The following is a 12,220-nucleotide window of genomic DNA, read 5'->3' as shown; positions in this document are numbered from 1 at the left end:
GCTTTAGACAAGACATTCGATATTGATTTAACATACTTACAGCTTTAAATATGTTTAAAAAAAAAAAGACAAAAGAAACTGAAAGACAAACACCCTGCGTAAAGCTAAAATTCTCCAACTGTTTTGCAGATTATTTTTTAAGTGTAAAACAAAGCATTAATAATGGACATACACATTTTTTTAAGCCTTACAAAGGGTAGTTTTAGTTCACATTCAAACAGGCATTATCTAGTATTCCTTTCTGGTTACTTAGTGACATTCTAGAAACAAAGTCCTTCTTAACATAAATATGAAGCTTTCTCCCTCTATGACCAAAAATAGCAAAGACTGTAAGTGATGCTTACATTCACTCACTGCAAGGAGACAGCAGCCATGCAAGCAGATACAAAGGAGGAAAAAACAGACCAAACCAGAATCATACAAAATTCAAAACATTTTTAGTAACACACATGTAAACATTAGTGAAAAATTGCAAAGCCCAAAATTCAACTACCTAAGCAAGTCTCCACCAGGAAAGAACTACCACCAAAAGCCAAAGATGAAATAGCAACATTTGGCTCCACTCCTCCCATCACAGACACAAACCAGTTAGAAATGTCAGAGTGCCACTGGACAGAAAAACTTTTTTTTTTTTTCTGCTTTCAAACAGGACACATGAAAGTAAAATGTGTGCTATCCCCAACACTTGAAGACATTCATATTTTAAGCAGTCAACCTGTACAAGAGCTGCACGTGGTAAAATGACCTTTTCTGAAAATTCCACTTACTAAATGAAACAACAGACTAGAGGCACTGAAACACGGACAAGCTGTATCTTCTGTTCTCTGTACACAGGCAAAAAGCACACCTTGTTATAATAAAAAAATAATAATAAAAAAAAAAAAATTACACCTATGGTAGAATGGAGATTTTTTGTCTGCCAATATAAAAATAAAACACAACAAACTGGCTCCCCCCCACACACACCCTCACCCCCTCCCCCCCAATAATTCCAGTTACTATTATCTTTCCAAGGCTCATCTAATTGATTGGGAAATGCCAACTAGTACAGGGAAACATAAAAAGCTTTGGTCAGTAAACTAACCATAGAGCTCGCTGTACGACAGCACAGGAACTTTTTAGAACAAAGTTGTGTTTGCCATTTCTGGGCTCAAACAGAGCAGAACCTGAAAGTTGCAGCTTGCTTCCTCAATGCAACAAACCACTAGATAACAAAGATGCAAAAGAAGGAACTGAAAGAAAATAAGGATAGAGAAGAAAACCTAGATGAACTCTCATTTTCTGAAATTATTGCAGAGGCAGTTAAAACCAATACCAAGCCAGATCCTCTTTAAACTGGGGATATACAAGCACTTTCTCCAAATGAAGCAACAGAGGAGCATTTAAAAAAAACAAATTTTAAGAATTCAACAGAGACAGATACCATTCTGTAGAAGCATTAAAGCATCAAGTATGGAAATAACCAAACTATAGATTCTACAAAAACTTAGTCTTAAAGTAACTGCTGACTACTACAGTAGAAAGGAATGAAGAGTAGAAAATACACCATTTTTATTAATGTTTTTTTTTCAGAGCTTACCAAGGCAATCAGGAAAAGTACAACAAAGTCTGACTACCACACCAGGCACTGTGTTACAATCATGCTAAAGAACCTGTAAGTTGGGATAGGGTGAAAAAAATGAGTGTAGCACAAAGTCTCGCTTCCCAGTTTGAGGTGTTCTTTGAGGGAACTGAGCAGCTGGTGCACGAAGGCGTTGGACATGGAGCAAAGAAAAGGGTTCTTACAGGTTTCAGCTGGGTGTCTCACAGAAGCTGTTACAGAAGTGGAGCTCGAGGTTTCCAAAACACGGCTCCACAGGGGAGGAAGCCAGAAGCATCAGCAGAATCTGAGCCAGGACTCGTGCAGCTGTTCAGGCCGGTCACCTGCGTATCTACCATTACACACAACATCTCTGGTTAAACCTGCACGTGGTACAACGCTATCTGCAGTTGCAACAGATGCTTTACTACAGAAAGCTGCAGAGGAACCCCGGGATGCTGAGCAACGGGCATGTCAGACAGCAGGTGAAACCGCGTGCCAGTAAATGCAGGGGAACACACTGGGAGGGAGCTCCCTGGGAGAGAGCTTAACACCACAAGGGAAAAAGGTCGGGGCACCTCTGAGCACACGTCTTCAGAAACGTTCGTCCAGTGCTCTGAAGTGATCAGGTTAGATGATCCAGATTGTCAGATTTTTTTTGGTTTTATTTTTTAACGAAGGTTAGAGAACACCAGAGAGTATATCCCTATTTTGCTGATACGTTCATGGTGTTCCTGTATTTCCTAATTACTCTATCTCATGAAGAACATCAGGCATTAGAAAATACAGGCAACACTGATCAGAGTACGGAGCAGCTTCTGCACGAAGGAAGTCAAGAGAAGTTTTTAGCTCACAAAACAGATTAACTATGAGGTGTCTGATCAAAGTTAAAAAAACACGATAGCACAAACTGGCATGACACGTCGTATGTCTGAAGTGTTTCCCAGAAGAACATGGGAACATCAAATGAAACTTTAAAAAGTTGCTCTTAAATACTTCTTCGCCTAGTAAATAATTAAATGCGAGTATTTAATGCCTAAAGACATTTTTGAGACCAAGAAACAGACACAATCAAAAATTATTTTTAAAAAATCATGAAAAAAGAAATCTCCTGAACACACAACTTCTATCTCAAGACATCTCTAAAATGCAGAAGCAGGACAGATAGGTCAGAGGAACAATTACTCTACATCTGTGGCAACAGTCAGTCCCTCCTTATCTAACAGCAGCAAGCACCAAGCTAGATACATTTCACTTGATTGCGTACAGCCAACCTCACACACTGAGGACACTCACACTGTCCTGCGGATGTACGGAAACCATGGTTTGCCCTACCAGCTCTTCCAGCTCTGATCTTATTGAAAGAACATGGAAATAAGAAGCAGCAGGCTCCATTCGGGATTTACACTTTTCAATGACACAAAAAAAACAAAAAGTTAAAAATAAACCAGCTAAAGGCCCAGAAAGAAGATCCTGGACCCTCTCTGATTACAGCTGTAAAACACCCTTTTTTGCACATGCAGTATGCATTTGCCCAAGGGAATTCTTTTCCAAAATGCAAACAGCAATAATAGATGTGATGCAAGAAAGCTACTAACAATCTTCGAACGCTTATCGAACACCATCTAATTCTTTCCCCTACCACCAAAGACACTTACCCATGGCAGAAAATATTTTTGTGAGGCCTCTGTCTTCTCTGATTTAGCATTCCTTGCTCTTAGCACGGGAAAAAGTTTATCATCAATCAAAACTTATCTCCCCTTCTCTGTGACCATGGAGTAGAGAAGCAAAGATACTTTCCACCTCTCCTTTGCAACCTGAACATCTGAGACCAAAAAGATGCTTCAGACCAAATTTCAGCAGGCAGATGAGTACAAGGTGAAGGCAGCTACAGGTTAGGAAGAGCAGGGCTTGGCTGGCTGCCACACGTCGTGCCTTGCCACTGTGCCTCAGGACTCGGCGTGGTGCTCCTGTTAACTCTGGAAAAGGCAGCGCCACCTACAAAACAAGGTGCCGACCCCACACATCATTCACAAAGAGGATTTGTATCTAGTTTCTTGCTGCCTTCTACAAGCTTATGAGTAAAGGAAGGCTTCTTCCTGTGTTTTTCCAGGAATTAAACTTCCTTTGCAAGAAGCTCCAGGCTGCAAGAACAACAAAGAAAAGCACAGCTTCAGCAGAGAGGACCCGAGCGAAGGACTTGCGCTGCGCTCGCAATTCTGCAGCGCTGCAACGACGACCTCCATGCTAGATGGTAACAGAAACAGACTGAGCAGGATGAGGCTGATAAGGGTGGTTGGTTCTACCTTGGCAGGCACCACGAGCAAGTCAAACATCTCCAACCCTCGTACAAATTCTAGCACGCTACAACACTTTTCCTTCTACAATCTGTTCCTGTGGTCTTCCTTTGACCACAGCTACCTCATGTTTTTACCTAAAATTGCAATAGGGAGTTTCCATAGCTTTTGAGGAGCAATTTTAGTCCCTCAGTACAGACTCTTATTCTCACATATTTCACAGGCTGGAAGAACAAAGTGCTTAATTAAAGCTGTCACATTTTTCTAACCGTATTAACCCAAACTAAGGACGAGGCTCTCTCAGCCCTTTCTGTGTGCATACACAGCCTCACATACATCCTGCACATGGGACATATCCTACACAGTCAAAAATTAATTCCACTCTAGCAGGAAAGAGATTTGAACACCGGCACAGAAAAACACCAACCCAAATTTCCTATCTTCACATGGATATATTAACATCATGAACCACAGCACTGCCTGGCGTGGTCTGACAGGTAACAGAGAAGTACCAGGCTAAAAATAACTAATTCAATTGTCTTTTATTTTTATTATTAACTTCTCATGTCTTTCGGAGTCTTCTGAAGCACTCTTACTGCTCTAAGGTTATAACACTTCCATCTTTTAAAGGATGGAATTGTTTTACAGAGAAACTTAAGAAACTTAAAATGTTGAAATTACAAATAATTGGCCCCAAACTAAAAACGATGAAAATGTTAGTTAGTGACTCACACTCATTCTAAAGTGTATATACTGTATAAAATAATTTTCTGAACAAGCTAGAACAACAAAAGACAAGTTAAAGTATTACATTTTCAAGACACTTGTCGTTAATGAGTAGTGAACATGGAAACAATTGCTAGGAAAGTGGCAGCATGAGTCAACGTTAGAATTAAACATAGCTGTTTATTAATGGTTTGGTCTACGCAGTTACGTATTCCTTCACTTATTTCTTTCATGCTATTGGGATGTCATCTTCATTAGCTGGAAGGGAGTTGCAGGTAACATTTCATTTCTTGATATTCATTTAGCTAGCAGCATAGAATTACAGAGTCATCTAGGTTGTAAAATACCTTTACAATCAAGCCCAACCACCAACCTGACCTACCGAGTCCCATCACTAAACCCAGTCCCCTAGTGCCACATCCATACATCTCTTAAATACCTCTGGGAATGAGGGCTCCACCACCCCCCTGAGCAGCCCTTTCCCGTGTTTGACCCACCACACACTGTGAAGAAATACTTCCTCATGTCCAATCTAAACCTCCCCTGCTGCAACTTGAGAGTGTTGCTGCCCCGTGTCCTACCTCCTGTCACCTGAGGGGAGACCAGCTGCAACCTCCTTTCAGGCAGCTGTAGAGAGCAACGGGGTCACCTCCGCTCAGCCTCCTCTTCTCCAGACTAAGCAACCCCGGTTCCCTCAGCTGTTCCTCATGCATCTTGTTCTCTAGTCCCTTCACCAGCTTTGTAGGTCTCCTCTACACGCCCTCCAGCACCTCGATGTGCTTCTTGTAGTGAGGGGCCCAAAACTGAACACAGCACTCGAGGTGCAGTCTCAGCAGCGCTGTGTACAGGGGACTAAACCCTTCCTTAGTCCCACTGGCCACACAATTTGTGATGTAGGCCAGGATGCCATTGGCCTTCTTGGCCACCTGGACACACAGCTGGCTCGTGTTCAGCTGGCTGTCGGCCAGCACCCCCAGGTCCTTTTCTGCTGGGCAGCTTTCCAGACGCTCTTGCCCGAGCCTGTACCACTGCAGGGGGTTGTTATGCCCCAAGTGCATTATTTTTTCCTATGGCCCAACATCATCCAGAATTTCTCCCTGCAGCCAAAACAATGGCAGTACTGGTCTCCTCAGGAGAAAAACAGTCTAGTTCCAAGTATTTATCACTCTTTTAAAAAAATAAAATAAAAAAGATCAGGTTGTTGCTGCTTCTTTCCTCCTTCATTAAACTAATTACATCCGTCTGGTTCATTAAACTCTCTGCCTAGTTAATTCATAGTTCGCTCAGTCTTCTTGAGGTCACTTATTTCCTTAGCACCGTTATATCACATTTAAAGTAGCTCGATCCCGTGGTATTCTGCACAGAAAGCCAGCCCACGAGGAACATCAGTTCCCTCCTGACAGCTGACACTCCAGACAGGTACACTGCAGGAAATAAAACAGAGCATGCTGGAGTTAAAGGTGTTGCCCCAAGTTTTTATTTGCTGTGCCTCATCTGATGGCTTTTCCCTCACATGTTCCACATCCTAAAATATGTTCACCCTGACCTCTCTTCCTTTTAGATACGAAACAGTTATTCTCACTACAGAGGCAGTCACCCAAAAGACAGATGATTGAACCAGACACCCAAAACTTCTCAATGCTATTGCACTGCAAATTCAGATCTGTAAAAAATTTAATATATGCCACCTACAAATACATAACAAATACAACTCCTCCAGATACATGAAAAAGCCCGTCCTATCTTTTCAGACCAGTCAGTTTTGTTTGGATATCATCAGACTTCCCAGTTATAAACCATGTTCCTTCTGAAAGTATTACTCTCATTTGAAAAATGTAAAAATGAGCCGAGCTGTAATTAATGGATGTTAAATAGCAACAAGTTGTGGATGTTTAACCTCCTAAATCTCTAGAAAAATAATGCTGAAGTGCACAGGAGGAAAAAGGAAAAAAAAAAAAAATGAACTCTTCACATGGAAATAGATCTGCATACACAAGATTTGGAGTAACTGAGTAACTGAGCCTGTTTTTGTTACTCCGGTCTGTCACTCTGCATCTTGAAAGTATTCTTATCAGAAATGATACCAAGCAGCTATTTTTTCATTTATGAGGCCAGTGTTCTTCAGGACATAGCACCATTCATGGAGATTTTCAGAAGAAAAAAAAAAAAAAAAAAGTGTGGAGATAGGAATGTCTGCGCTGTATGCAAGTTATTTAAATTCCTCCCAAATTCTTGCCTTCCTCTACTCTGGGACACTCCAGGGGAACTTGAGTAACTGCATCTTCAAACCTGAAATCCCAACTTCATCCGAGAAAAACTACGTAGCAGGACACGAGCCAGCCTGCTGTAAAGATGAATGTTAGCAACCATCTGCTTCACCTCCGCTTTGGAAATAGCTGAATCTGTAACGCCTGCATGGACCACGCTGCAGACACAACCCAGATCAACTGATAAAGACGTTCTCTCGCCTTCAGCCTGCTCACATCTCTCTCCCGGAGGGACTCTGAGGGAGCACTGGGACACAGGAGATCGGCCACTCACAGCCCATCAGCACGACACCACGGGTTGTGTGTAAACAGGAAGCCTTACGCTGGAGGACACATGCACACAGGGATACTTCTGGAAGACTGCTGTGGACGGGACACGAGTCTGCTGCAGTGTGCACCCGTATTGCATGGAGCAGAGCCTGCAGCAACAATCCCACCAGCCGTGGGCAGGTTTCCTCTCAGCGGGTACCAGCTGCTTCCAGAACACAAACCAAAGCAAAGTTAGGATGCATGCAGAACCAAGAGGAAGGTGAGGATCGAATAAAGCTGAGATTTTTGACCCGAATAAGGATATAATTACCTCCTCACATTAACAATAATCATAATCATAATCATAATAATAATAATCTGGATAAATTATATTATCTGGATGCCAACTAAATTTGTTAATCCAGCAGCTTCAGATTTACCGAACACTTTCACTGATGGGGGATTTCCCACTCCAGTTTCAACACTGACCTAGTCCAAAAGGCAGATCCGGGTATTAAAAGGCCTTTCTGCATCTTCGTTACGGCCCTTTTAACTCTTTATAATTCTTTGCTTTCTTGTTGCACGTTCCAACTGTCAATGTTTCTGTGTATTTGGCAAATCGAGCACTTCCTTTTATCTGCTGAACTTGAGTTATCACATCTTCTGAACTGATAAACAAACACATTACAGAAGCGGTGGAAAAGATACTCTTCTTCGTAGAAAACACACCATTCACAGTCTCAACATACAAGAAATACAACGAGAAAAAAAAAAAAAAGCGTGTGTTCTCTTGCTTCCACACTTTGTATATTCTCATTAGTAGTAGGGAGCTCCAAAGCTGAATGATTTTCCTTAAAATTGGCTACAAACGCATTTCCCACAACAGTCTGCTGAAGAGATAGGACACTGGGTTTTAAATACCTTTATTCACTGTGTTTGGTATAATTATCCAAGCTGTCACATTTTTAAAACTTTGCCACCTTATTTCACCGCTCCCTTTATCTGGAACTCCTGAAACTTGCTTGTGACACAGGTACTGCAGGGCACTCTCTTGCACTACTCAAACATTTCAAAGCAGAACGCATTACTAGGAAGTCTGACACTCCTTGGGAAAACAAAAATAAAAGAAAAAAATATACACCAAAACTGTATTTCAACAGATTCGGTGGCAATATACTACACTATCTACATTATAAAATAAATAATAATAAATAAATAAATAAACATATAAAATTGCACAGCAAGACAAGCTTTAGGTATTCGAAGACTTAGCAGGTTTATGTTGAGACCATACTCTAATATTTTCAAAGGTTCACCATGGGTAAATCCTGTCATTTACTCATCAGCTAACACCACCAGCAGCTGAACCACTATCATCTGGGTATTACAGCACCAAACATTTAATAAAAGTATTCCTGCCTTTATTAAATACTCATAAAAGTAACATTCTTAATACTCATCCCAGTCCGGTCTGTATTGTGCAGAGGAGAATGACTTCCTATTGCCGTTCTCAGCCCAAACAGCAAACGCTGTAAATATGATGACGAGCCATGTATGTTTCAATATGCTGTTAATGTATGGAATAAGATTTTCTGTTTTTTCTAAAGCAAAAAGTCGTGCATAAACAGAGCTGGAGAAAAGCAGCAAAGCTGACAAACCAAGTACCGAAATTAAGAGATTCACAAATTGAGGATGAAAACCTAAATGCCACCCTCTTTGGAATAAGCATTATGTGATCGTGTAATTACTTCCACAGTGCTGTTCTCCATGAAGGCCTGACTCATTTATTACAGAGGATGGAGCGCTCCGGGGATGATTCAGCGTTCTGTCAGAGGGGCTCATCTTCACCAATCCATCACACCCATTGCTGCAATTTTACGTCTCCCAGTTTCTAAACAGGCAATTCAGGGAACAAAGGACTCGTGATTAATGCACTTTAGTGCTGCTCCGGGTTCCATTTCTGCTTCTGCCGGGGAGCTGTTACGTCACGCTGAGCAACTCGCAAACTTTCCACACGCTGCTCCTACTTCGGAGCTGATTGATTTTTCATTAGCTCTTAATTCTGGTGATTTATTTTGACGGTTAGGCTTAATTCCTTAATTCCTTAATGCCTCAGCTCTTTCTGTTAAAAAGAAGCGACTCCCAAAGGCGTGGTATGGCACAGGGAGGCACCGAGACCGAGTGATGAATAGGGCAAGACACCTCGCGAAGGGGCAGCTTTCAGATCAAGGCGCGAGCACCACACGGACAAACGCGCAACACGTTACGAACAACGCGGCAGTTACTCGTTAAGAAGCGCCTTCACCACTGGCACCTAACGAGGCCGGGGCCCCGAACTGACGAGCTTCCCGTGCGAGGCTCCCCACACGGCAGGCTGCGCGCACAGGCAGCACCATTCCCATTTCCCCCGTGCCAGCTCAAACTTTTCCACGGCCGGCGCCGCCCCGGGCGCACCCCGCGGCACCCCCCCGCCTGCCTCACGCCCCCTCCAGCCCTACAAGACCCCGAGCTCCGCACCCGGCCCTCAGCGCCGCCGCCCGGCCGTTGGGGGGGGGGGGGGGAGGGGGGGGTGAAGCCGTTGCCGGGGCCTAAGGGCGGCGGCGCGGCCGCGGCGCCCCCCGGCACGGCACCGCCGCGCCCCCCCGTCCCCCCCCTCTCTCCCTCCCGTCAGGCGCGGCCCCGCTGCCGGTGCCGGGCCTGGCGGGCACGCGCCCGGTCGGCGGCGCGCACGGCCCGCACCTACCTGACAAGCCGAGCCCCTCCGCCGCGGCGGGCGTCACGGCCCCTCCAGCGCCACGTGACGCGCGCCGGCCAATCGGCGCCCGGCCGCTCGGTGGCTCCCCGGTGCTCCCCGCCCGCCGCTGACGCGCGGTGGTGGGCGGCCAATCAGAGGGAGGGAGACGGCGCGCCGCGGACGCCCCTCGGGTGAGAGAGGAGCGGTGATTGGCTGGAAGGGGTGAGGGGGTGGGGTGAAGGGCGGGACGCGTTGCCCCCACGCGGCGCGGGAGTTGCCCTGGAGACGCTCCAGGGCCGCCGCGGCCCGGCCCTGCCACGCCAGGCGCCGCCCCGGGTGGGGCGCGGGGCGCAAGGGGAGCGGTCCCGGCTGAGCAAAAACAAAAGTAACAATGAAAGTAACAATAAAAATAAAAACAAAAATACAAATACGAATAAAAATATACGACCTCTGTGCGCCCAGCCGAGCTTCTCCATGTTTCCACCAAGCACTGTCACACCTCCGCCATCGCTCCCGGCCTTCCCAAACGTCCTCAGAAAACAAGTTTAGGGCTTGTTTTTAGCAATCAAGTTTACATTTACCACCCAGTATTCAAAAGTCATGTCAAAAGTTCCTTCAAAAAGTTCCTTCAAATGTGCCCTCAAAAAAATATCTTCAAAAGTTCCTTCAAAACGTTCCTTCAAAAGTTCCTTCAGGTGTTCTTTCAAAAGTTACTGGAGAATGGAAAAGTACAAGATTCAAGCCTTAGTGGCTGGAGGGGGGTGTCTGCATAATTACAACACTAAGCTATAATCCACACCAGGTTTAATGCATTCGTGTAATTTCTCTGCTTTGATCGCTGATCACAGAAATACAGGTGAGAGGCTGAAAGAAATGTATGCGACTGAAATACAGCAAATCCTGGGGGAAGAGCTCGTGGGCATTGCAGTTTATGGGCAGACAGAGCTCTGGTGCTTTGTCACCAGGAGAGATTAGCATCAGGAACAGGTAACAAGCAAGAGCAAACAAGCACTAAAAAGAAAAAAGAAAAAAAAAAAAAAAAAAAGGAAAAAAAAAGAAAAAAAAAAGAAAAAAAAAAAAGAGAGAGAGAGAGAAAAAAGCCATTACTGTGATACTAGCTTAAGAGGTCTGGGAAACTTCATGAATGTTGAAGTGTTGTACATTGTCTTTTTTTTATCAGATTGTTTTTAAAGCAAACAAATTCAATTTAATTAAGTACTAGTAACAAGGTCTGATAATACAATATTTACAGAGGAACCACCGTAACAGGTTAGATTAGAGTTACAAACAAATCCTTTTCCATGTGGTAGCCAGTAGCTGGTATGTAGGATAGTCTGAAAAACAGGACACAGGCAGAGCAGCCATACCCCAAAGAGGGCTTCTTGACCTTGAATTCATTTTTAGACCACCATGTAAAAAACCCATTAGTGAAACTATGCTACATTTACTTTTCTATCTCTGTGTACTCCATTTACACTTTTTTCTTCCAAAACATCCTATACAAATAATGTTTTCCTTTATTTACCTACCATGTGAGAAAATTCCTTGCATATGGATGTACCTCATCCATATGCAGCTCATTGTAATATTGAGACCTACCTGCTTTTAGAAGCCAGTTTGTGTAAGACTAGGTACAATACAGAGAAGAAAGGCAAAAGCTATTTAATCTGCAGTAAAAAGTGTTGTTGTTGTTGTTGATTTTGCTTGCTTGTTTGTTTGTTTTTTAAGATGCATTTTACCTTTGGATGCTTTTCAACAATTTAATATTTGGGTAGAAAATATTAATTTAGATGATAATACTCAATTTAATATAACAGATCATCAACAACAGGTTTTTATGACAGATAAAGAGCCTTATTCAGCCTGCTTTCAGCTGTATTCATATATATAGGGAAGGGAAGGGAAGGGAAGGGAAGGGAAGGGAAGGGAAGGGAAGGGAAGGGAAGGGAAGGGAAGGGAAGGGAAGGGAAGGGAAGGGAAGGGAAGGGAAGGGAAGGGAAGGGAAGGGAAGGGAAGGGAAGGGAAGGGAAGGGAAGGTCTCTTTTAGTTTTCTGCTTGAAATTTTGAAAACTCACAGAAGAACTGGCTTGGCTTTTGAGGAAGAAAGGATTCTTTGTTCCTTTTTGTAGTAAGTTTTAATTTCCAAACCTTTCATACGTTTATTAAATAAATATGAGAAAAAAAGGGGGTAGGACTTTACTACAGTCTCAGCAGTATAGTACAGACATATGCAAGCTGGTTTGAAATTCAAATTGCTAATTTTATTTAGAAATTACAAGCAATAATTAAGTGTGAAAGCATTAGAAGTATATTAGCACTTGCAATTAAAAGCCAAAGTTAACAACTTTATTCCTACCAGGATACTATT

At 43.4% G+C, this 12,220-nt stretch overlaps 1 protein-coding gene across 3 annotated transcripts in view; it reads right to left on the bottom strand.

The window, feature by feature from the left end:
• FER (FER tyrosine kinase) overlaps positions 1–9,901 on the bottom strand; it is a 192,104-nt gene extending 182,203 nt beyond the window's left edge. For all 3 annotated transcript variants that reach the window (XM_084305460.1, XM_084305461.1, XM_084305462.1), the window contains exon 1: positions 9,862–9,901. The gene's annotated coding sequence lies outside the window, so the exon portion shown is untranslated. The remainder of the gene's footprint in view (positions 1–9,861) is intronic.
• Positions 9,902–12,220: the final 2,319 nt, after the last annotated feature.

This window comes from Netta rufina, assembly GCF_964035555.1.
Source record: "Netta rufina genome assembly, chromosome: Z".
Taxonomy (NCBI): Eukaryota; Metazoa; Chordata; class Aves; order Anseriformes; family Anatidae; genus Netta; species Netta rufina.
The sequence above is the reverse complement of the archived record's forward strand: the minus strand, read 5'-3'. Positions and strand labels throughout refer to the sequence as shown.